Source organism: Pan troglodytes, chromosome 16 (assembly GCF_028858775.2).
Source record: "Pan troglodytes isolate AG18354 chromosome 16, NHGRI_mPanTro3-v2.0_pri, whole genome shotgun sequence".
NCBI lineage: Eukaryota > Metazoa > Chordata > Mammalia > Primates > Hominidae > Pan > Pan troglodytes.
Window position 1 is genome coordinate 28,368,502 of NC_072414.2, and position 25,255 is coordinate 28,393,756.

Consider the following 25,255-nt stretch of genomic DNA (forward strand, 5'->3'; position numbering starts at 1 on the left):
TTATGGTACAGGAAGCTATAAGAACAATTCAGACAACAAAGAATAATATTTTGATAAAATAGAGCAGTAAATAAGTCAATTAATCTAAATAATTTCCTATTTGAATTAATTTTTAAAGGTAGGTTTTGAGAGATTCTAATTAAAGATTTCTATTCTGCTAGTCTTTTCCTATACTCAGTGTTTATTTTGTTATTAAAATCTTGCTAAGAAAGTGTTGAGTATATACATTTCTCAATTACAAACCAGAATTACTGCATATTTCCATTTATTTATATTCCATATCTTGGCCACAGTTGGGTAGTGGGGTGGGAAAAATAAATTAAGAGACGAAAAAGAATGGGGAGATATTTTGCAAGACATTAAAGGGATATCCAGGATAAAATTATTTCCTGATAAAGGAATATGTATAAATAAGTTGAAATGACATTGTTTCACAGAAGTAAAAATAAAACTTGATTTTCCTGAAAACAAATAGGATATAAACGATACAGACTATTACATAATGTGTCTGCAACATGACTATCTTATTACCCTATGTATTGCGTTAGTAAAAATGCATCAGAAACATAGAATAATCAGAAGCAGCTCTTGAATGGAGAAATGTCCGCTTTATCCCAGTTAAAATGAGAGCAGTCTTCAGGCATCATGTGACATTGTCCGAATATTTTGCATGACCATTTCTTAGGCTCTCCTTCTCTAATTGATTAGAGCAAATGTTTATAGGTAGCAGAGCTGTCTAAACCAGGTTCTTAATAGGAAAAGACACAAAATCCCTTTCTGATTGGAGTCTCTGATTCCAGTGTATACGTAGTCTGTCTTATGTAGCTTGTCTGTTTGAATGGTAGTGTCTTTCCTTAACTGCAACGAAACAAATAAGGTTCACGCACAGGTTTAATTTGGCATCAAGCTCCAACTTAGTCCCTTGTGCTTGTTTATTGCATGTCTGCAGCTGTTATTTTTCTGCCTCTTCCACAGTTAGGCAATAGAGCCAGGCTGTCGTCAGCTTTGCTTTGCCTTTATTTTGTGCTCCCCATTTTTACTGATGAGCTTACACTTGTCCTGCTGATTAAGTAAAAATATGTTTTCTTTATAATTTATTTTAAAGACTATGTTCCCAAAAAAGTTTCTGAGTTTTCCTTTTAATCATTATTTTTCCCTTTAAAAATGCATGAATAAATTTAAACCCATTCAAATGCCAATATGCCTAATGTACATATTAAGTCAATATGATTTTACTTAACTTTCTCTACTTACATTATTTTTTACTATAGCTCAAGACTTACAACAAAATACTAAATGATGACTGATTCTCATAGTGTCTTGCTAGAAAAGTAGCAACTATTTCCTGAATGTTGGCATGTCTAATTGCTCAAATTTTACAAGCTAAGGAGACTAGGAACAAAAATCTTTCAAACATTTAGGTTAGCTCTCAGTTGAGTCTCTGGAGGTAAGAGGTGAAGTCAAGTAGTACCATTCTTTCTTAATACTATCATTCTGAAATGATCAAATGTGATTTTTCACTCAACCAAAAATTTCTTTCTTCAAACTCCACTTCAACTGCTCACGTTTTTTAAATCTCATTTTCTTATGTATTTATTCTATTTATTCATTCATTTATTCCATAGTTATTCAATAGATATTTATTGAGCATTTGTTGGGTACCAGATACATAGAACTTCAAAAGAAAAGATTCTGATCTCTGAGATCATTCAGAGCTAAGCACCAGGCTAACTGCCCTCCTCACGCCAGTCTGTGTGTCAGCCTTACGTATCTCCTGGAATGCCTAATAGGAACAAGTAGATTTTTAGCACCTTGGGTTACTTGAGGGTGCAAAGAAATGAATCTCATAAAGCATGTGCCAGAGTGCTTGGGTTCAAATAATCGTTTTTCCACTTTTAGTGGTATGACCTCAGAAAACATGTTAACTCTGTGACTGTCTTTGTCTGTAAAATGAAAAAAACAATAGTAGTTACCTCATAAGTTTTTATCAACGGAGTCAACATCTGTAAGGTACTAAGAACAGTGCCTGCTACAGAGCAACGCTGTACATATTTGTCAAATAAATGAAAACAATTAAATTATGCATGTTGTGAAAATTAAATGAATTTGCACATATGTAAAATATTTAGATATGTGCTCAAGTGCTAAATAGAGGTTGCTGATAATTACTGTTACTGAATAGCCCCCTTCTGGGAAGCCCTGGCCTCTTCTGTAGAAGTTCTTACTCATATTCCACCCTTCAAGACGCTGCCTCCCAATCGTGATTGGCCCGACTGAAGAGAAAGCACTTCATCAAAAGCAGATGCTCCTCCATGAGTCACTGGACTAATCCAATTGTCCCTCTCTGGAATGTCCATTGAGGATATAATGAGTAAGTCTGCCAGGCAATAGGAGCTAGAGTGAATATTCACACAGAGAAACCAGCAGGGACTGGGAAAGTAGCTGAGTCATATTCCCTGCAGAAAATGGGAAGGGACCCCTGGACCTCAGTTGATGACACCCACATTACTGAATCCTGAGTCATCTTCCTATCTCTGAACTGTGATCCAGTTATCTGGACACTCAAGCATACTGTGGTTTCTGCTTGTCCCATAAGACATAGTGCCCTGCCTGCTCTTTTCAGTTTCCCTGAGTCATGGCCAAGTGGTTGAGCTTTCTCTCTTTCTTATATCCCTTATATGTTCATCATAGACCACTGTAATGTATGGATATTTCTTGCAGTTTAAAGAGCCTCCTCTGTATATCACAGGGAGATAATAGGTACAGAACAAGTTCAAACGATGGCTCTCAATTTTGTCTTGACATCAGAATCCCCTGTACTGACTTTTCAAATGCAGGGCCTGGGCCCTACCACCCAGATGTGAATTCAATAGGCTGGAGCAAAGGCCAGGAATTACTAATGTACATCAAAGGCTGAAAACTATTGAAGGTAGTCAAAGAATGATGTAGGCCAGGCAAGGAGAAAAAGGAGAACAAAAGAGAAATGTTGTTCAGTGCTTAAGGATAAAACTATTCTGTGGTCTCCTCATTGATAATGTATGGATGGACACTTTTCTAGCATGTAAGATAATTTTTCTAGAAGATGTAGTACTCATTCAAAATCCTCAAGGACTCCCTGTTGGACCTAGAATAAAGTGCAAACTCTGTAACCCAGCATTCAGGCTCTCCATAAAGCACTTTGCTGCTCCACTGAAGAACTTCCTTCTATACCCTTACATCCCAGTCATACCTGCCTTTTGGTCATTCTCGAACATTCTGTATGTCATTATATTTCCATGCCTTTAATTCATGCTAGTCTCCCAAGCTAAATTGTCTTTCTCATTCTTTCTGTCCACCTGACACTAATAATTACAAGAGTAATAACAATTTACAGATCACAATATGCTTTTCTCAAACATTGTTACATCTCTTCCTCATAGCAGCAACTTTGAGTAACGGATATGCTCTTTATTTCAACTTTCTGATCCAGAAACTGAAGCTCACACAAATTAGGTGACATACCCAGTGCCTGATATATAGTAGAATGTTGATTTAAAAATTGGCCAGAAGTAGGAAACTGAATCAAGTCTTTGAATATCAAAGTCCAAGGTTTCCTTTGCTTGTTTTGCTTTGTTTTAATTAACATATATCCAAATTCCAAAGGCTGGAACTTTAATCTTTCAAAACTCAGATCCAAAGACATGCCAACATACAGACACATAAACATCCAGGGTGCTTTAACTATGTAATAAATATCTAGCAAAGTTATTAATTTGAGTCTGACAAGAATGAGACAGGAATCGTTGAGAACCAAATGCTCAGAAGACGTAGATTCAATTCAACTGAATTTATCTCTACTTATCTTTATTGTCATTATGTCTCATCAAATTCATCTAGAACAAAATATTTCATGAAGGCTGTTGGATAGTCAGACATTCCTCTACCCTGCCTGCCTCATGAGATTCAAATGAGATAAGGTATGGGAATTCACTTAGGAAAGTAGAAAATGTTGATAAATTTTTATCTTCCCCTCAGTTTATCGTGCTCTGCAAGAGAGTCATGGACACTGACAAGCATACTCCTAAGAAGATGCTCACCTCAAAATTTGGTTACTCTATTACTCAATACTGTATATGTTTTCCAAAGCTGTGTAGTCTCCTGATCCACTTTATGCCTACCATAATTAGAGCAAATAATATGAAAAGTGAATGGATCCAGGAATTGCAATTTTCCAGACTACCAATGAATAAATTCTATTCTCATCCTTCTGAAACACACTTCTGCCATGCTTCTGACAGAAGTCACACTTGTTTCTGTATTTTTTGTTCTTGACGGGTTTTTTGCCATTTGACTCATTGATACTGTTCAACCTTTCTTTACTCATCTTATTTACATTATTTTGACCTGTATCCCTTGATGATTTTCACTACTTCCAAACCTGTCTGGCTTACAGGTGGTTCTCATTGCAACCCATTTAAGAATATCAACCGTGGTTTAGCAACAGTGACTCTGTTCACCCAAACAGCTTGTGACAGTCCATGCACAGATTTTTATCTCTTTACATAAAATTCCATCAATGTTGCAGGCTGAGACACAGAACTTTAAAACCATATGTTTCTGATATTTGAGGGTTTTTTCCCCTTAGGCTTTGTGAATAGAAGAGAGATATCACATCCTCCTCGTTCTTTCACTGGCAAAAGGTTCATTCACACAACCTGAAGTCATTTGAGCATGAGTTTCCATGATGTCTTATTTTCAAGTATTGTTATCAATTCTGTCTAAATTTATAAAGATTGTAATACATGCTCACATACAAGGAACACTCAGTGAATCACTCTTGTCCAAGAACATGTAGTATTTTACATTTGTCCATTTTAATAACATTTCAGCTGCCACTGTTATAAAACATTTAAAACATTTAGAATATGGCCTCTCTGCAGTGTTTTCACTGGCGATAAACACCCAAGTCATTTTTTTAACCCAATGTGCTACGAATAGGGCATGTCAGTTGTATGAATCCCACTCAGATTTTCAGGGCTGCTTTACTCTAAATACTTTGTATTATGACTAACATGATCATATCAGCTGCCCTTTATTAGTTTCTGCATGTAACTTATTAGCTAAACTGTATCATGCGCACACTGAGCACCAGGACCTCTGCTATGCATGTTCCACACATAATCTCATTTTGTAGTAGATGGATACTATTGTTAATCTTCAACAGATGGAGAAATTGAGGCCTAGAGAGATTTTGTAAATCTTCCAAGGAACTCATTTAGTAACCGTGGGGCTGGGATTTGAACTCAGGTGTGTCTTGACTCCAAAACCCAAGGTTTTAACACATGAGCCACTTCCAAAGATGTTGACTAATTTGCAATACACAGGATGAGCATTCAGTCCGAATCAGGGTTCAGAGGACATTACTAACTGGGTTTTCTTTATCCACAACCCATCAAACTAACCCATATTTGTGCACAACCTATGGTTGGTTTATGCACAACCCAGGTAATAGTCAAACGCCATTTAGCAACTACTGTATCTGACCTCCTTGCTTCTTGGGCCTCCCAATGAAATTGGAAAGAATCTGAGATCAGTGATATCCTGCTCCAATTAAATTATATTGAAAGGGTTTTCCAGAACGCACTGTCTGTAACCATCAGTTCAGTCTCTCCACTGCCTTCTTTTTAAATTGTTTTAGCCAAAGTATCCTGTAGCTATGCAGTAAAAAACTGCCCAGGCTTTAGGGTCCTTAAAAATATATTTCCATGTCAACTCTTTACCCTCTCTTTCCCCTACCCCACATAAAAAATACCTCCCAAATTCCTAATTCTCCTGGCCAGAGGAATAAGGAATTGCATAACAATTTGCAATATATCTTTCCAAGTGCCCTTTTCGGGGTCTTTGACATTTTGTGGAGTGACTATCTAAGAGCAAAGTCGAGTCTCTGAAACTGTTTTCTGCTATAGAGTGACAGGTAATTTAAGATTTTAAAAAACTTTTGCCCTAGATAATACTTCAAAATCCAGCCTCATATAAAGACAGGCTTTCTCCCCTTTAAATCTGTTCTGGGGCCTCAGTTCCTTGTTTTCCAGCCTACATATGCTATCATATATAATGTCTGCAGAAACATATTGATTTAAAGATCAAGTCAGCAATGGCATTGGGCTTTTTGCAAGTTACCTTGGTTTAACTACTGAAAACCTGTGTAATTGCCTCTGAGACTTGAGTCACTGGAACTTTAATTCATTTGTGCTCTCACATGGTGGAACTTAACTGCTCACTCTAGGCTTCCACTCCTCCTAAGTACCTTTGGAAGGGAATGACAAACCAAGCAAACAGCCTATTTGTGGGTGTAAGGGGCAACTCCAGTAAAATCTTAGCCACAGAATAACATTCTGGATATTATCCATCTGTGAGACTGATTGTTTGCCACAGCTGTCTGGGGAATCAGACCTCCTATGACAGTCATGAATTTTAAAAAGTATCCATTGACTTCTGACCTGTTGGTTTTGAGAAGGTGAGTAAGCAAACAGTAGGATGGTGACTCGAAGTTAAATACATTTCAAGGAAACCCTCAAGGAGAGGTCAGAGCAGTGAAACTCGAAGGCAAAGCAATGGCTTCTCCGGGAAGAACTATCATTTTCCCAGCGGGGCATATAGATTCTCCATACCTTTCTATGAAAACCATGTAGATTACATATGTAATATTTGTGTGTACATTGCCTTGAATTTAAAGGGCACTTTTCCACAAAAGTCTAAAGCATTTTCTTGTTCAGAGAAGTAGCTTTTCTTTGCTCATCTTCCAGATGGATATACCAAGGCACTGAAAAATTGTGTGTAGAATAACGCTACTACTAATTTTCTGGGCTTTCCATTGAACCCTTTCTTGATCAACTGTACTTTGTATGTATACACATGCATAACTATGTGCATAAGATGTCAACATTATTCAAGGCAGTGTGGTAATGAGCTCCTTAAACTTTTCTTTTTTTTTGAGACGAAGTGTCGCTCTGTCGCCCAGGCTGGAGTGCAGTGGCGCGATCTTGGCTTACTGCAAGCTCTGCCTCCCGGATTCACGCCGTTCTCCTGCTTCAGCCTCCTGAGTAGCTGGGACTACAGGCGCCCGCCACCACGCCCTGCTAATTTTTTGTATTTTACGGGGTTTTGTGTTAGCCAGGATGGTCTCGATCTCCTGACCTCGTGATCTGCCCACCTTGGCCTCCCAAAGTGCTGGGATTACAGGCGTGAGCCACCGCGCCTGGCCCACCATGCCCAGCCTAAAGTTTTCATATGTATGTATACATTTCCTGTCTAGACAGTTAAGTGAGTTATCTCTGCCAGTTCATCAGCAAGAAACAATATAGAAAATAATTTCCCTTTCCTACTATTTGCATTGAAAACTAAAAGTGTAAAAAGAAAAAAGAAATACTAGTCACTCAAGCTTTTCACACTTCTATAGTTTTTTCATAACTGAAACTCAATCCATAACTTTATAGTTCACTATTTGGTTTAGACCTATTTCAATCTATTAGAATTCTTCTATGGTGTACTAAGATAGTCAAAGATATTCACTACTCTTAATAGCAACATTTATAAAAGACTAAAGAGATAAAAGTGTTATCAGTGGTCATATGCTACAAAGTAGTCAAAGCATATCATTTATCAAGCCATTTCTTTGTCTCCACAGTAGGTATCTATAAAACAAACTAGGAACAATCCTCTTGTTGGCTAGTTAACTAATTAATATTAATTAATATTAACAAGGAAAGTTTCAGTAAAATATATGCCATCTTATATGATTTAGTCAGGTGAACAGATCTGAAGGATATACAGAGATTTTCTGCATCAGGAAGGAGGATATGTTCAACCTACAAACATTTGGCCTCAGATCTTTTATGGGAGAAAAACAAAGCCAAAAAGCCCCCAAAATGATCATGAATATTCTCAAATAAAATTCCAAAATGGCAGAGCCAATTTTCACAAGTTCCTTTGCTTGCTAAAAAAGCACAAAGTACAAGCAGACAAGCAAATGTTTCAGAATTTGTGTTTTCCATAAATACAGAAATCTTGTAATTATCTCAAGAACCATACATTATTTATTTAGTTCCATGCCTTAATGAAGGAAGACTCAATGTTTATCATATTAAAATGGGAAGTTGAGGGGTAAGGTGGGGAGGAGAAAAAGCATGGTTCTTTTCCTAATGAATCTGGCCTTATGTTTCTTCAATTTTTTATCAGCAATTTTATGCTCTGCAGGTAGTAAACATAAATGGTGACAGCCAAACATGCATTTTGCATCATAACAAACCCGTTGGATCTGCAAACAGTTGTTTAAGGTGCTTCTTTCCATCGGGAAAAACAATAGCATTTATTAGCAGTGTTTCACTCCACTCACATGATTTGTGTGTTCTTCACTCTCAAAGTGTCAGCTGTCAAATGAAATGATGGGGACTGACAGTTCAGAATTTTAAAAGTTCAGCTCCTTTCAAATGCATTAAATGAACAAGAGCTGCCTAATTTGGGCTGAAGAAAAAGCAACAAAAATCCCCTGTAAGTATGCAAGGTTTTATTCTACTTTTGCATGCTTAGTATGCATAGAGAATGTTAAATACTTTTCAGCTGGATACACTGTTAATTCTATGAGTGAGAAAGATTTCATTAGGTGAGCTTCAGGCAAGAGTAGGCTACAAACGGAATTCCCTTTTATTTTCTGAAATTCACAGTATATGACCCATATCCAATGATAAATGGTCTATAAACTCTCTTGCTGTATTTAATTGCATAAACTTCCATTATATTCTACTATTAACACGGGAACACTTTGACACAAGATGTCCGAAAAGGGAAAACGAATAAAAAAAAACTTTACTCTTAAAATCAAAATAATCTTCATGTCCCACAGAATCATATTCAACATACAAGTTCCAAGCACACAATTTTAAATATTTTTTCAGCCAATTAGTTACTTTTAATTTTGGTAGTACAAAAATCTATTAATCACTGTTTAATTATCTGGAGCTCTTGCCTGCCTAATTAGTGCTTTCCGTATTGCATCTTCAACTAAACTGGGGACCCTATCAACTCATTTATCTGATACGTATTTGGTGCACTGGTGAGTTAATTAATGAAAAAAGAAAAAAAAATCTCATTTAAATGGTTCATTCAAAAAAAAGAAGCTTATTAAACACTTTGAACATTAAATAAGCCGACTGATTATATTGGGTTTTCATTGCCCTAAAAAGCATTATATAAATGCAAAATCCCATGTGACATTTCTTGGTAAATATACATTGTAGAAGGAATCAGAAGAAGCAGTGATCAGTTGAGTAACAATCCCTCTTAAGTACACCACCCGAGGCAGTGGGCTTTTGAAATCTTTTGTACAAAAATGAGGACAATAATTAGATACTAGATTTTATTTGGAATTTTTTCGTGTTAGGAACGCTAAACATAATTATAAATGAAATTACATTGTTATATTCTAGGTAATGTAGTGTAAAATGGTCTATACTGTAACTATGCTTATAATGCTGAGGAAAACAAAGAGAAATTTCCTGAATCCAACCCATCCCTTTACGACATCTCCATGGTGCTCTTCCTTGCCAACAGGCTATGCACTTGTCCTCAGGCATCTAGCTAAGATAATGACACCTCCAGCGAGGCTTTCATAAGCATCCTCAGTCTAGGTTAGGGTCCCCTCCTAGATGTTCTCACAGTACCTAGACATAAACCTTTGTCTTTATATTCACTATGAAGCAGTGGGTGGTGGAGCACCATGGTAAAGAACATGGCTTTGGCCTCAGAAAAAGCTAGGTGCAAATCTAGTGTCAGCCACCAACCAGATTGTTAGAATAAAGGAAATGATCTAAGTAAAGCATCTAGTGTGGTCTCTGACACAAAGTAAATGTATCATAGTAACTAGTCTTTAAAAATTTTTTTTTAAAGATCTCTGCTGTACTGTTTGCTCAGGACAGTAGAGAGTGATGTGTCTCCTACTAGATCCTGAGCTTTCTGCATGATCTAGCTCTATATCTCCAGGGCCTAGCACAGTGTCTGATGGACAGTGAGCACCCATATATGCATGTGTAATAGATGGATAGAACAACGAATCTGCAGCAAAGGAGTCTAAGCAATTTAAGAATAAAATAAGCAATCTGAAGCCAAAATGCCCCTCCTTCTTACATAGCACAGTGACAATTCCGAGGCACAAATGTTTAAATGCTTAGAACATAGTTCACTTTCAAAAACATATTAGCTATTTAGCTGTTATTAATCCCTGCATTGTTTTCTCTGGATCTTCAGTAGATTGTCAGATAGACACAGGTATCTGATTCCTCATCAAGAAATCCCCCATAGGAAATCAAAAGTTGTCATAGCATGAAAATATTCACTGGTGAAATGACCAATTGTAAAATTAGTAGCAACCCAAACTCCCCTCTGCAATTAATATAGCGCCTACCTAAATCCACAAAATCAACCCTTGATCAGTTATAATCCTGCTAACAATCTGATAGTTACAACTTCCCATGTAAATAGAAAAAAAACCTAAAAAGTTAAATTGAAAATCTTTTCAAAATGCAGGACTTCATAAAATTTATTCAAGTGATATTGGAGACTTGCTCAAGTCACAGGCAAAGATTTTGTGGCTCTATCAAGGTCAGACAATTGAAAATAGGGAAAATGAAAAAGATAATGAGATTCAAAAGGGAACAAGCTAAAAACCAAATAATTAGGAAAACTCATTTGAAAATTTAAAAAGCCATGGAATATCTTTGCACAATTGATTCTTTTTATGAGCATGATCTTCAAGTCAAGTACCCAGTGGAGAATTTAATACCCTAAAATTATGCTGGGAAGATAATTGAAAAAATTAAGATTTGGCTAATTCTTCATTTGTTCTAAGGACTAGAGAATGGTTTTCATTGTAAGCATTTTTTAAAATTTTTTTCATTATGTTCTATTTTATTTTTAGATAAAGCTCAACCAAAGCTTTCCATTTTCCACTATTGTCCACAAAAGGTTGGCTTCAATTTTGAATAGGTTCACTCTAAGTGGCCTTTTCTGGTACCAGTAACACACTGATTTGAGAGAGAGGATTGTTCTTTGAAGTGGACACCGCCAGCACGCCTCCTGCCACATTCCACTGTCCTCTTATGGCTTCCAGAGGACCCTAAGAAGCTAATGAGCCATCTTCTATTCCAGTTCATGGGCAATGCATGTTTTAAGGAGAAAAGCAGGGGGAGTTGTGCACAGAGATGTTAGCGAGGCAAATTTCATCTCAAGAAGAGTTCCTCGGCATATTACAGTCCCCCTTTCTGGGAGCCCTTTCTTTCCAGAGAAACAAGGTGATGGAAAGATATTAGCCCTTCTGCACTGAGTATTTAATACATAGTGACTCCATAACTAAATCACATTCAGGGCCAGATACTGCAATGCTCCAAAGAGTCAACAAGAACCATGTCTTTCTGGACATAATATGTAGACTATTCCAGAATGCTTTAAATCCTCTCCCCTCTTTTTTTCTCTCCTTACATAACCATTGGTTGGAAAAGAAAAGAGAAAATTTATAAAACATTTTTAATTCATATTTCTCTCTTATGTTGAAATTACAAAATCACAAAAAGGAGAAATGCATAATACCTAACAGTTTATATTTTATTATAACATATTCAAGTTCAATATTCTTTGAAATGATTCTATGGTCTGTATTTTTTATCCAATGATATTTACTTTGTATCATTGGTAATTATGTACTACACATCCTGTGTTTTTCAACTGTGACAAGGTAAGTACTTTTGTTTCTATTTTAGTGATGCCTTTAAAGAAAAATTCAAACACATTCATCAGAATACCAAAGGTAATTTTTTTTCTCAAGCTCCCTGTCAAGATAGTTCAGCTCTAATTCAGGCAAATTCCTGACAGATATCAGAGTTCTATTTACTGATTATCTATTCTTCCCATTGGGATCATAAGATTTTAAGTGAAAAAATCTAAAAGATTTATTGCTAATGGCATTCTACAAATGTTATCTTTGTTCAGAGTAAAATAATATATGATCCTGGCTTTGTAGAGCATCTTTAATGTTCCTTTTTTGAATATGTATAACTCATTTAGAGACCAAGAATAGACAGTAACTCATCATTTTTCCTACCTGCCTTAAAATATCTGCATTTTGTCTGTTTGAAAATAATACAAACTTGTGATTTAATTGATGTCATAACTTCGATTCATCACCACATTCATTATAAACAAAGAGGCTCTGGGTAATGAACAAAATGCTTATTGTTCACCAGAAGAAAGGTCATAACAAGTTATATTTACATTTATGTCATGTCTTATTACTAAATCTGTATAAACCATCTCCCTTCATTATTTCTGAATGGGAGACTGATGATAAGTGCTGTTTTCAAGATTTTTTAAATCCTTTTTATTTGTCTAGCTAATTTGTGTGCTGAAGCATTGCAAAGCTAACTCTATGTTTTGCTCGTTAAGTTATTAGGGATTTGTAACTCCCCAAAATCAAGAATGAGTTCCTAAATGTAACATTTGCATGGGTCGACAGCTTCAGGGGAGAGAGGTCAGCTGCCCCAGTGAAGGAAGAAGAAATCTGTCTGTATGATCCTAATTTGCTTTGAATAATAGACATTGGGCTTAGAATTGGAATGATTTGTTGTTAGGTTAAGCAACAGGGAAGCTTATGGCTTATTATTTTTACTCCTGATACAACTGAAGCAATGGTTGACTAATGAGACAGCCATAGATAATCATAATGATACTAGGCAATGAATTGTGTGTGCCTGGGCGATAGTGCAGGTTTATCAGACTATGATGGCCAATAAGCTATTACAAACTATAAATATTCAGATTAGTCAAATCTTTGTCACATCTTTCAATAGCTACTGGCATGTTTTTCCTCTCCCACTTTATAATTTTGGTGATTCTGACTCCAAGCCTTATCTTACAATTGAAGGAAGTTTAAATTCAAATAAATGTATTGCATTGTAATAGAAAAACAAAAACGTGCCCAGTGACACCTAACAGTCACATAATTAAAGCACAGACATTAACAGTGGGTTTTTTGTTTCTGAGACACCTAGAAATGGATTCCTTACCTAGTACAAGTCTCTCCAATTTCCCCCCTTCCTCTTCCCCATCCCTCCCCACCCATTCCAGTGAACTTAGCTCACCCAAGATTTCTCATTTGCTGTGCTCTGTTCCTTGTTTAAACTAAAGAGAATACAGGATCAGTCTCCTTTTTTCCTCTACTATAAAGTCTCTTCAGAATCTAATTCAATGAGATTGTATTTGTTACAATGAATGCAGATTGTTCAATGGAACAGATTTAAGAAATGCTGAAAAGAGTTCAGGGGTTTGTAGGGTGGGGGCTAGCCTTATAGTGGGGGGAGTGCAGTTTTGTACATCACCCCATGTTTGTTAAGGTCTAAAAGCACTGAAAAGGATTTGTTCTGTTTATGTAAAGGGCCTCCGTGCTCTGGGTCTCTAAGATGTCATGCCAAGCTTTTTACCACATGAGCTTTCTCTTGATCTTGGGCTTGACATGACCAAAATGCAAGAGCTCAGGCTCTCAGGGACTGACCCACATTGTTGCTACACTTCAGCCTCTAGGAGTGCGCTACCCAAACAATCAGCTTTCTGTAATTAACACATTATTATATTAATATGTGAACTTGGAAAATTGTTTCTACATATGGTATTATTTCAAATAACTATTTTGTTGACTGAATATTTTCACTTATTAAACCAATAATTATTAAAAGATCTGAGATTGCCCAGGAGAATGAAGATCCTTCATCACATAATGTAAGCTAAGCAGTCAGTTATTAGAGTCATTTACAATATTAATAGCCCTGAGCAGAAGTACAAACCATAGGTCTGTATACTCTGCTGCTGAATTTGCCAGTTACAAACTGGGGTTCTATTGCTTGACTCCATCTTTGCCATATGTTCTGTTATTGGAAATTCCATATAATTTTATTTTGCTATCTTTTATGAAGCATAGACCAAAGAGCTTAAAGATATTTCATCAGCCTAGAAAAAAATGCAATACTGTGAGAATATGTAGACACAAGTATGTGTGTGCAGGTGAACAGGATAATTTCAATGGGATACAACCAAGAATTTGTTTCCTTTTTCTCTACCACTATTTTAAGAAATTCTCTGTTAGACCTGCTTTCTGCTCTCTTGGAAAATACCTCAGGAAGTTTCCCTATAGCTTTTATATTGTCACTTTTGGGTATTAGAACAGTATTATTTTCAGATGTGAAAATATCCAATCCAATTTAAATCAAAACAAACCATTTCAAAGCACCTTTCCCTACCCCAGCATAAGCAACTGGCTTGCAACTAGAGAACCACAAATGGGTAAATGATTGCAGGGAGTGCTGTTTGTATCTGCTCTCTGCTTGCTACTTCTCTTCTGTTTCTGGATCCTCCAAGGTTGGAGGCTGGTGGAGTACCCTGAGGAGGGTAGACAGAAAGGACAAAGTTTTTCTTGATTGGTGCTCATGTAAAAGTAAACTCTTTATCTCATGGACCGCTTTGAGGGATCTTTGGAGAGCTCCAGACTGGGACCTGTGCACTGTCCCCCACACTGCCTAAGTGACACATGCTCTGGCTAACTACTTTTGATTCTGCTTTAGCTTTTAAATTGGGGCTACATCCCTAGGGACTCCTGCCCCCATCAGGCATCACTCATGGGCAGGGCCTCTTCTAAAAGACTCTAGCCATCAAAAGTCAGATACCCACGTGGCCCCTAGGAAAGCTCATCACCAATGCCCCTCAAACTCTAAGAGTATACAAGCCGCTTTCACTGTGGCTGTCTCCTCAGGCTCTGCTTCCAATTCAGTGGCAGTCCTGGACCTGGGAGGTTCAGAAGGTCATAATATCCTAATTAGGGAATGATATGTCAGTCTTCTTTTCTCATGTCCATGCATTACAGCTATTTTACATGGCTGTGGGAAGCCAGGAACACCACCAGCTTTCTTTTATGACAAAGTGACAAATAACCCAATTTAAAAACTGGGCAAGAGATCTGAACAGACAGTTCTCCAAAGAAGACATACAAATGAATAATAAGTACATGAAAAGATTTACGACTTCAGCAGCCATCTTGAAAATGCAAATCAAAACCACAATGAGATACCACTTTGCATTCAACAGAAGGGGTATCATCAATAGGACAAATAATAGCAAATGTTAACCAGGGTGTAGAACATGGGAATCTTCATACATTGATGGTGGGAGTGTAAAGTAATGCAGCCACTTTGGAAAACAGTCTGGGAGTTTCTCAAAAGGTTAAAGATAGAGTTACCATGTGATCAAAAAATTCCATGCCTAGACAGGGACCCCAGAGAAATGAAAACATATGTACACACAAAAACATGTACACAAATGTTCATAGCAGCAAGGTGATGGCTAAGGGGTGAGGAGCTTCTTTTCAGGGGTAATGAAATTGTTCTGAAATTGATTGTTGTGATGGTTGCACAACTGTGAATATATTAAAAGCCATTGAACCATGCACTATACATGGGTGAATTGTATAGTGTATAAATTGTATCTCAATCATGCTGTTAAAAATCATGTTCTCACTCTCTTCCTTTGAAAATTTGTAGAATTATTTTCTACAGACTAGAAGAGAAAAGCTAGTCTTATGCAGATGTCTTGCACCTTTCCTTAGAATGTGCAGCACTTATCTCTGATTTCTTCAGCTTTTGGGTCCCCACCAAGACTGCAAGACAGAAAGAAAATCCCATTTAACAATCTGTTAAATTAACAAGAGTCTAAAACATTACTCAGAACATTTCATTTGTCTTTTCTTCATGCTCCAATTTCAGGGTAATGATTAAACATCCAAACTTTGCAGAATCGTACATATATTTTATAGGCTGCATTATCCTCCCAAGTGATTCAGTTTTCCATAACTCTCCTGGTTATGTATTTCAATTAAAAGAATAAGTATACTCTAATAATAAACTCAATAAAAATTTGGTAACCACCCAACTGACTATTCTATTAAGAATATCATTTCTTATTTCAGGAATGCCTGCATACTTATTCTTAAACAGTCCTGGGAGGTAAATATTATTAAATAATCATTTTACAGATTTAAAATTTTACAGATTATTTAAGGAAATTAATTTAAGATTTAGGAATTTAAGGAAAAAATTTAAGATTATTTACAGATTATTTAAGGAAACTGAAGGTCAGAATGGCTAAGAAATTTATGCAAAATAAATCAGTTAACTTGTGTCTGAAACAGCTTAAACAGCCTGTGTTCCACACACGAAACTTCAGTACATTTCGCCACCTTGGGATTACCTTCTATAAAGATTAATCCACATGCAAGTCAAAGTCAATGTTGCTTCAAAGAAAATTAAAGTGTGTTTTCTTTATAAATAAGATTATTGAAACAAAAGTCATAATTGCTGTTTTTAAACAAATAATTTAACCTTCTACCTATTTCCTCATTTGTAAAATACAGTATTCTGCCTATAGTTTCAAGTCCGCTTCAGTTCCAAGTAACCTGTGCCTACTGAGTTATTTGTTCTTTTAGAAGTGCTGCCTTCTTCTATCTTCCATCCTCCCATTCTGTTTTCTCCTGGACTTTACTAAGGAAAATATGACCAAATCATGGTATTAAAGTGTGTCATGGACTATGCAACTGCAGAGTGAATTAAATTAAATTAATGTATATCAATTAAATTAGCCCATCATTCACAAATATGAACGGATGATCAGGGAGCAACAAACATTTGGGGAAAGTCAATGGTGTAAAGGAGAAGGACGAAATTAACAAACAAAATTCTGACCTTTGAAGAAATGGAAAACTCACTTTTCTTTTTTCTTTTTGAGACAGGGTCTTGCTCTGTCACCCAGGCTAGAGTACAGCGGTATGATCAGGGCTCACTGCAATCTTAACCTCTAGGGCTCAAACAATCCTCCCACCTCAGCTTCCTTAGTAGCTGGGACTACAGGTGCTCACCACCACGCCTGGCTGTTTTTTTAAAAATTTTTGTACATACAGAGTCTTACTGTGTTGCCTAGCCTGGTCTTGATCCCATGGGCTCAGGTGATCCTCCCACCTAGGCCTCCCAAAGTACTGGGATTACAGGCATGAGCCACCATGCCCAGCCCAAAAAATACTTTTTAAAATTTCTAATTAATTTTCTCAGAGAGACTAAAGAAGCTAAGATATGCATAAAATTCAAATGTGCCACAATAAGAAAAGAGCAATAGAAGATATTGCATTATTATAGACATTAAAAAGATTAAAAATATGAATGACAGACTAGAAACTTTAGCATCACACTAAATAATACAAGAATGCCAATAAAACAAATTGGTAATCAAGAGTACAGAGTTGAGGGAATTTCCTAGACAAACAGCAAAAAAAAAAAAAAAAAAAAAAAGATAGAAAATATGAGTAAAATGTTAAGACATGTAGACATCCAACATCTATCTAACAAGATCTAACAAGCAATCGAAAGGCAAAGAAGAGCAAAGCGGTGACTAAAATAACTTTTAAAAAGATAAGAATTTAAAAAACAAGAATTTTTAAAAGAAAGAATTAAAAAAAAAAAAGATTAAAAGGCCAGGCTCAGTGGAGTGGCTCACGCCTGTAATCCCAGCACTTTGAGAGGCCGAGGGGGGCAGATCACTTGAGGTCAGGACTTCAAGACCAGCTTGGCCAATATGGTGAAACCCCATCTCTACTAAAAACACAAAAATTAGCTGGACTTGGTGGCGGGTGCCTGTAGTCCCAGCTACTCAGGACTACAGGAGGCAGGAGAATCACTTGAATCCAGGAGGTAGAGGTTGCAGTGAGTCAAGATCGCACCACTGCACTCCAGCCAGGGCAACAAAGAGAGACACCATCTAAAAAACAAAAACAAAAACCAAACAAAAAAGCAAGACGAGCACAAAAGATAATAATTGAAATTACCTTTGAATGCTACAAAACAATGGAGCAATTCTTCCTCTAACAAACTGACAAGAAACCATTTGAACCTATACTTTTCAAGTGTAAAAGCAAAAACGTTATCAATCAGACAAGACTCAGAAAACTTATCACTCAAGCCACTCCCATAAAAACCATTCATTAAGAAAGATGTCCAAGAAAAATTAAAAGGAATACAAGCTAGATGATGACTTAAGATAAAAGGAAACACTATCAACTGAATATGAATGAGAGGAAGTGAAGAAAGTTCAAAAAATTTAAATAGATATCTGACATACCTTCATATATTATGCTAGGAAAATTTTCCTTAAAAGGGGTTTAGCAATTTCAGGTTCATTATACTTCTTCTTCTGTGGATCTATTTACACTATTTGATTCTGTAATAAATAACATTCACATAATCATAATATTATAAAGCCTATTTTATTAATTATAAAATTTTAGACTCAGAAACAAAATATGAAGTCTCAGTTACAGTTAATTTTAATTATATAATGGAATGTACATGTCTTAAAACCTGAAAAGGTAAAGATAATAATATAACCAAAACATCAACAAAAATCACATATCATTAGATATTGCCTAAGGTTACTAAATCATAAAACACATTCTTTAATGTCATAAAGATAATATTATAATACAAATTAGCAGAAATCAAGCCTAGAGATAAAAATGTACTGACGAGAAGTCATAAGGTGTTTCTAAAGTTGATATAGCTAGAAAGAAATCAATAACATTTAGTATTTACATTTACAAGAGTAACTATCAGAATAATTGAAAAATAAAAACCGTTAAAGCTGCTTATCTCAGTACAGAAAAGGGGATTTGTCCTTTCTGTTTTAAGCCTTTCTACATGGGCTGAATTTTCATTAACTAGTCCAGATATTACTTTAAAATTTTAATACATTTAACATATTTCCATGCATAAAAATGTATAACAGACATACACCCAAATATTAATACCAATTCTCTCTGGGTAGGAGAAATTCCAGATGATTTTTTTCCTCATGTTTTCACATTTTGTTAGTTTTCAAATGTCCATGCACGATACTTTCTCATTCAAGCCATAAACTAAATTTTTAAGTATTTGATAGAGCCATCTAAAATAATTTTGAAAATGCAAAATAATTAAAATTTTATTTTAACCTGCATTTTAAAGGTCATAATGGGATGAAATCAGGATAAAATATACAATTCCTCCAAGAATTTACCTGTTTACCCATTTTCTAACTCTGCAGCAAGAGAAAATGTCTCTTTCCACTATAGAAGTAATAACGCTAATAGCTAGTAACAGCCCTGACTGCTCAAGTTTTTCACTAAATGTCTGTGCTTGGTGATTCTTGTAAGTCCCAGTTCTTGTCCTCCACTTTTTATACTAAAAAATCAGATTTCCAAGCTCATTCAAAAGTGATAGCATTCTGAGTGGCCGATTTTCATAAACCTAGCCCTAGAAATTAAAAGATTATCTAAAAGTTCACTAAAACACCCTCAGAAATAGAACCAGCAAGATTTCCATAAACAGAACCAAGTACACTCTCCCTGAATAGTCTTGGAGACACCTTGATGAGGATAACAAAGGTAAGTCATTATTGAGTATCCCGCATGCTTAAATTATGCATCAAATTCTTCTTTGCCTTTTAAAAATTTTATTCTTAATATCCCCTTTTCATTTATTATCTCCTCTCATTTTGTCAGTAATACTTCCTTGACATACTGTTAAAATTCAATTATCTAGTTTGTTTACTTTAGTCCTTATTACAACTAGTAGATCCCTGCTGGATTTAAGGAAAGTTTATGGGGGCAGGTGTAGTGAGTGGATGGAGGATACAACCAATTAAGATAAGAAGAGCACATGTACCCTAGAACTTAAAGTATAATAACTAAAAAAAAAAGAAGAGCACATTTCAGCATCACAGTATATATACGGTGTGTGCCCCACTTGCAGATTACTGACTGCAGCCATTTCATCTCAGTTCTTTTTCATTTGCATTACAAACAGATGCAATTTCAAATCTTGCCCTAAGAGTCTAGGTGTTCCTGAAACCTAGAGCTCAGACTGGCCTAACAGTGGCTATGAAAAACAATCAATGGATTTCCTGCCCCGAGACCAGAATGCATGTTTTGAAAAGTATAAGTGCTGTCCATCTGCAAGAATATTTTTGTTATTGTTGTTGTCATGTCCAATTGACTGTGATGGGAGAATCTAGTTCATTATTAAAAGCAGAAAAGAATCGCTTGCATGACTATGGATAGATCTGTCAGCTAAGAACAATGTGTGGTAGCCCTTTCTGCAGGGAGACTGACAGTAACTTCAGAAACATACACTGAATTATCTAATGGGGTTTTTCCATCCTTAAATTCTGTGAAAAGATATTAAATATCATTAATTCATTAAAGAAATGTCTTGTGGTTTTTATGAATGCTCATGAATATTTCATAAAGTGATTAAAATTGTTAATCTTGCTCCCAATTAATTTTCAGTAATTCTTAGAACACACATGTAAATAATAGGTAATTATAATGTCTTATTATGTGTCATTTATATAACTTAGGCCATTAAAATTGCATTTCTGATGTGATACATTTCTTAGGGCCCTATGTCTTTGTTTTTTTTAAGCAAAATTCATTTTTCCTTTTTTTGAGACTGCATTGATTTTGTGGGGATTTTGAGAGGAAATGTTGAGAGTCCTGTAAGAAGAGGAAGAATAGATTCTAAGAGTGCAAAGAGGGGCTCCTCTATGAAGTAGCATTACCAAAGTTCTAGATTTTTCTCTTCCACCAATCTGATGAGGTGGTATTCAGTATTTAATTAAGAAAACTATCACCTGTGGAATTAGATGCACAGGTAATTCTGCCCGTTTTTCTTTCTTTCCTCATGCTTTAGCTTTTCATTATGCTTGACTACCAAATGGAGAAAAAAAGGAACTTAAATTTGGAGGCAATTTAGAATAATGGAAAGTTCACAGAGTCAAAAAGAACCAGCTTGAAGGGATCATGACTCCCAAGCTGGGTTGTCTTGGGCAAATTACTTATCTGTCTGAATTTCAGTCCCTTTACCTGTAAAATTTTGAAAATAAAACTCTCCCTACCTACCTTACAATATTTTTTTGAGAAATTAGTTAAATCATATATTAAAGACATTTGGTAAAATGCTCTGCAGATTATCCCAAGTATGCTAAGCAAATAGGTAATTCTGAGAAAGTTACTTCAACATTTTTATCCTGGGCCTTGGTTTCCTAATGCCTAAAGAGAAAATTAAAACTCCCTAATTTGAAACCAATTTATTTTTATGGTGATCTACTTACCTATTTCTGACCTCTTCTTTAACTTTCAATTCATGGATAATTTGTTACAAGTTCAGATGGTCCAGGACTTGGAGACAAATAGGGGATGAGAAAGGTAGACCAAATGTCATGGCGTGTTCTGTGGCCTTTGTGTCTCATGGCATCTGGTAGAGATTTCTGTACTTGGACATCCCCCGAAACACATTTTAAGCTCAGTCTTGAGCCACAGGGCTTACATCCTAAATACCCATCACTTCCAAAGAAATGTTTTTGTCAGTAGCTTGACTGACTCTGAGGCGGATTGTTTCCATCATCAGTAGCCAAGTGAAGATCTGTTTTGCCTTTGCCTGTTGTGCTCTGTGAGCAAGAATTCCCAGTCTTTGACACAGGGAGGCATATTTATGACATTTGGCTTCTTTGTTCAACAGATTTTTCCTTTCTGTGTTTACGAGAGTTAGCATGAAACAGTGCTCTGATCTACTGGGTTCCTTTTCTTTGAAGCACTTTGTGTTCTTTGCATTTACTCTGGCCCTTGTTATGAGGAGCTAGAGGCATAGAAGCCCTGTTCTAGAGTTGCTTGACTGCTTTTATGTCCGTTTATAAAAGCTTTCCAAATCAAGAGAATCATGTATTTGTTATTTATGGGTCCATTAAATATCCAAGTAATTAAAACTAGCCATTTTACCATTAATCAAGCATGGAAACCACAGTGTTTTGTGATGTACAGTCATTTCAACATCAGCCTACAGTTGCACAGGCCCATCTAATCACCTGCATGGCAATAGAGTGAAATAGGTGCTGAGATTATATTGCTAGGCATCCAAATGTCTCATATTGTTGGGAGATGCACATGCTCTGGCCAACCCATAATATATTAAAGTTTTAAAGTTGTGCAAAAGAAACTCTTAAAATCAGATAGTAATAGTTAGCGTCTGAAAAAGTGTATAACCTGTACCCAGCGTTGACATAAACACAAAAGAAAGTTACATTTTAGACAGGTTCACAACACAGTCAGAAAGCAGGACCTGACATTGCATATTCTCAATTTGCAAATGCATTCCTTTCTAAAAAGCTGCAATTAATTACAAACTAGTTTTGATGCCGTTTCTTCTTTCCTTAAATATGGAGTGAATTCGCCCCATAAACTAATGAACCAAAGTGGAGCCAAATAGAGACCAGCTGGCTGGATAACTCAGTAATTTTATCCACATGATTGACTTTATGATTCTTTCACTGAAGTAACTAGTTTTTATTTTTGCAATCAGCACCAATGACAATTTGGGAGGGGGTGGGGAATTATTAAAATCTGGAGAAAGAAGAGGCACTGATTATTTGATGTGGAACAGCACATTCCTCCACACACTTCTCCAGTATCATAGGTGCCGGATTCCAGGTCTCTCTGGCTTCCAAAGTAACACACTTAGTTGCCACAGAGACATAATAAGCAACCAATGCCCAAATAATCATTACAGATACTCCATTAACAGCATCTAACTGTGTGGCTTTTAACCATACAAATTGTTTTTTGACAGCTTATAACCTTTTCAAATACTTTCCTTTGGACATTACACTACACTCAGATCTAATTTTAACTTTTGCTTTGTCTATAATTTATGAGTTTCTTTGGAGCTGCATAATGTATTTGAGGAGAAAGGATACATTCAAATAAAAGCTAAAAACAAAATCAATTACTGTTTTAATCCATGAAACCTTTGCTCACTGGGAGATCACTACAATAGGATGAAACAAAAAGAAGAGAGGGAAGGACCTAAATGATCTAGAATTCCCTTAGAAGCTGTTTTAAAACAAGCAGGTTTAACCTATTTAAACAGGATCATAGCTGAACAGAAATGAAATATATCACTGGTACATGGAAAAGTTTCTCTTAAGATGCATGAAATTTCACAACATACAAATTTTAAAATTATAAAATGGCTTAATGAGGCTGTCAGTGAAGAGCTAAAATATACAACACTCCTTTAGCAGTGAAAATCTCCAGGTTTGCAATTTCCAGATACTGGAATCCATCCACTCAAGAAAAAGGAAGCATATCATTCCAAAAGTTCGTCCAAAAAAAAAAATGGATTCATCTTAAAGATCATAGATCACAAATGGTTGGCGCTAAAAGGAACTTTAGAAATCATCTGTTCAGGCTCAAACTGAAGCCTAGTGGCTGGCTTTGTTCTTAACTGTTCTCTCCTCTCACTCCCCACACCCAGACAGTCAGCAAGTCCAGCCTGCTCTATCGCAGGAATCACATTCATCCCTGGCCACACCCTCAGCTCTTAAACACTAGCACCTCTCACTGGGACTGCTGCCACAGAACATTAAAGCAGGGGACAGCAAACTGAAGCTCACAGTCCAGCTTTGCTGCCTCTTTTTGTATGTCCTGAAAGCTAAGAATAGTTTTTACATTTTTTAATTATTATAAAAAAGGAATAACAATATTTTATGGCATGTGAAATTATATGAAATTCAAATTCCAGTGTCCCTCAATAAAGTTTTACTGGAACACAGCCATGGTAAGTCTTTTATGTATTGCCTATGACTCAGTAGAACTGAGTCACTGAGACAGAGACTGCATGGCCCACAGAGCCTAACGTACTTACTCTCTGGCTCTTTACAGAAAATGTTTACTGACTTTTGTCTTGTCAGTCCCCTATATCACACCTTCTGTGCCATAGTCATTTAAAGAAATGGCACAGCATAGCAATCAGTGATCCTTTTCAAACAAATCAACTCCCGTCATTTTGTGTTTAAAACTCTTATATGCTCTGCTGTCCAATATGGCAGCCACTAGCCACATGTGCCTGTTGAATACTTGAAAAGTGTCTAGCGCAACTGACCAGCTGGATTTTTATTTTTGTTTAATTTCAATTAATTAAGTTTTAAAAATGGATAATTCAATTATTGGAAAGCATTTGACTATGTTTGGAATAACTTGGCTATGTGAATGTACTATATCAATTGAAGATTTTAGGAAGTCTCAGTGCAGGTCAAGTATTCCCAATGAAAATTTTGGACCCAAATTGGAATGCGCTAAAAATGTAAAATACACACAGGGGTTTCAAGACTTAATCTAAAAAGCAGAGAATGTAAAATAGCCCACTAATAATTTTAATGGTGATTACAAGTTGAAATAAATAAGTTAAATGACATATCTTATTAAATCTAATTTATCTGTTGTTTGGATTTTTTTTTTTACTTTTAATTGAGGCTACTAGACAATTTAAAATTACATGTGTGGCTTGCATTGTATTTCTGTTGAACAACAAATGCTGCTCTAATGAGTTTACATGGCAATAAGAATAAATTCAAAGTTTTCTTACAATGTCAACGAGGTCTTGTGTGGCCCCTGCCCACCTCTTTAATCACATCTCCTGTCACTCTCCTTTCGCTCTTCATAGCAGTCCCTCAAAGACACTAAACTAATTTTTGCCTTAGAATCTTTCTTTGCACCAACTCTGCCTTCTCTCTGGGAACAGCTGCCCTACATCCTCTTTCTCACCCTTCAGTACAGCTTAAACGTCAGCCTCCTCAGAGAGGCTTTCCCTAATCCACCCCCAGTCACTTCCTTGAATTCAACCTAAGTTTCTTCTCTCCATAGCTATTATCAGTATCTGGAATTTTCTTCTGTATTAATTTACATTTCTCTTGACCATCTCCATTCCCTCCATATTCCCCACCCCAACACACAAAGAGCGGGAACCTTGTCGGTGTTGTTCACTGCCCCATCTCTAACACTTCAAACAATGCCTAGTGCTCAATAAATATTTCAGTGACTGGCCCTTTGTTTTACAGATGTGAAAAACTAAGACACAGAGCAGTTAAAAGATCTAATGACAGAACTCAGAATGGAACACAGGTCTCCTACTTCTAGACTCATGTTTTTGAGGAGATCCGTGGATCAGCATCTCTCCTGGTCAGGACCACAGAGGCCTTCCACCCGCTGTGTGAAGCTTCGTTGGATGCCAGCTTCAAAAGCAAAAGGTCAGCTAACCCAACTGTTTATTTT

General features: G+C 36.2%; 1 long non-coding RNA gene across 1 annotated transcript in view; it reads left to right on the top strand.

The window, feature by feature from the left end:
- The first annotated feature begins 20,739 nt into the window (after positions 1-20,739).
- Positions 20,740-25,255, top strand: part of LOC107968509 (uncharacterized) — a 43,784-nt gene continuing 39,268 nt past the window's right edge. The window contains exons 1-2 of the long non-coding RNA XR_008539279.1: positions 20,740-20,801; positions 25,042-25,230. This is a non-coding gene — a long non-coding RNA (uncharacterized LOC107968509). The remainder of the gene's footprint in view (positions 20,802-25,041; positions 25,231-25,255) is intronic.